This window comes from Aplysia californica, unplaced genomic scaffold (assembly GCF_000002075.1).
Source record: "Aplysia californica isolate F4 #8 unplaced genomic scaffold, AplCal3.0 scaffold00503, whole genome shotgun sequence".
NCBI lineage: Eukaryota > Metazoa > Mollusca > Gastropoda > Aplysiida > Aplysiidae > Aplysia > Aplysia californica.
The window spans coordinates 575,433-577,507 of NW_004797773.1; positions in this window are offsets into that span (position 1 = coordinate 575,433).

Genomic DNA, 2,075 nt, shown 5'->3' on the forward strand with positions numbered 1-2,075 from the left:
CGCTACATCCTGCAATGGACGGACAACGCGGAGACTCAAGGTTCAACGAGGGCAGGTCCATTCGGCCCGGCTTATTTGTATCACCCCGGGTTGATTGAACATCCCAGTGAGGGAACTGGAACACTCTACAGTTTTTCCACACGGGAATCGAACTCATACTCTCTGCTTGCAGGACATAGCCATTAGACTACAGACAGGAAAATTGGTAAAATAAAAGTAAAGTTCTATACCCCCTCTTCCCCTTCCATCCAGCTACCATCCTTAAAAGCATCTTCCCGGTACGCAGTAACGGCAATTTCATTGTGGTACCCACAAAGAGAAGAGATCCTGGACGTGCGCTCTAGGTCAAGTTAATTCCCTCTAGAAAGATAACATTGACTTTTAAGAGCAAATGGGCCAAAAAAAGAAATGAGGAGGGTATCAATTACCTTTACAACGTCTATTTCTATTGGACAGCAACTGCAAACTTGAAAACAAGACTTGACTTACATTTGCTGCACTGGAGACAAATTCATGTCGTTATGTATGGGTGTAATAAGAGCCATCAAACTATACTATGAATTTCACAAACCATTTGTATTGGAAAATTTTAATTGCATGAGATCGTAGAGGGAAAGATTTTGAAATGATTACTTAGTACTAACACTAACAATAAAGACGCGCCTTGTTTTCTTGTATGTACCCTCGTGGCGCACATTACCGAAAAAATATAAAAGATCAGAAACCAATTTCTACTTTCATCTAATATTCTTTTTTCGGAATAAGCATCTTCTCCACGCTCGGAATGCTGACAAATACAGTAAATACTGTCGTATTTCTGAAGCGAGGAGTTTCGAGCAGCATACAAGTGCAATTCGTCATCCTGTCCCTGCTAGACGAAGCGGTTTCTTTGATACAGTTCGCTGCTCTCGTCTTCAGAATTTTGGGGGAAATCTTTCCTGATAACGAATTTAATTTCAATCGTTTTGCTATCGTACTAGCTCCGGTGCCCGGCCTCGTGTACTCTAGCTCGACGTTGGTGACAATGTTCATAGCCGTAGAAAGAACGGCGTGTGTGATTTTCCCTCTGAGGGTGAAAAACGTGTTCACCAAGAAAAGAGCTTCAGTGTGTACTTCAATCATCGTTGTGTTCGCCACTGGCTGCTACATTCCCTCTTATTTCGCTGGCGGCTTGGTCTGGAGAACTGACCCCAGGACCAACAAGACTCGCTTGACCCTTTGGATGTCTAAAGACAGGGTCAAAGTTGAGCTTTTCGTCAACACCGTCCTCAACTGTCTGCTGCCGATATCGGCACAGTTGAGGCTGATGATCAGCACAGGGCTCATGATCTCCGGACTGCGGAGGTTAGCCAAGTTCAGACACACCTCGTCATCAGCCCGGAGAAGGCGCTTGGACGTGGACAACCAGGTCAACCAGAGAGACAGGGGCGGAAAGAAAGAAGAGGGAATGAAATACAGATGGGAGAACGAAACGCGAAATGCAGAATGGAAAAAACCGGTAAAGATGATGGGAAGTTGGGAAAAAAAGAAACGCAACTATCCCGGACGGTGGTTTTTATCACACTTATGTTTTTGTTCTGTAACCTCCCGTCACTGGCTCAGGCAGCAGGGACCATCACCAATGCTTTTATCCCAACATTCAACAATTTCACACCTGGCCCCTACAAGAACTTGGCAAACACGATGCACATGCTCTTGTCCATTTCGCGGTGTATAAATGCATCTGTGAATATTTTTGTATATTTACAGAGCAACTCCGCTTACAGGAAAACTTTCTTACGGAGATTTTCTTCGGACATTCCCTTTTTACAAAAGCGCAAGACACAGAAATAATAACTATTCTATTCTCTTTTACTATGTGGAAAGTGTGGACTACTGATAGGAAGTACGCAGGAGAAGAACCTCGTAATAATATTCGTAATGAAAGATTCAGAAATGTTGTTTTGCGAAATATGCCAAAGTGTATAGGTTTAACACCCCGCCCTTGCAACAATAGGGTTTTAAAAAAGAAGCTACACCCCCGAATCTCCGATAGGACCGAGGCAAATAGAGAAATTCGTGTAAAGTGCCCCCCC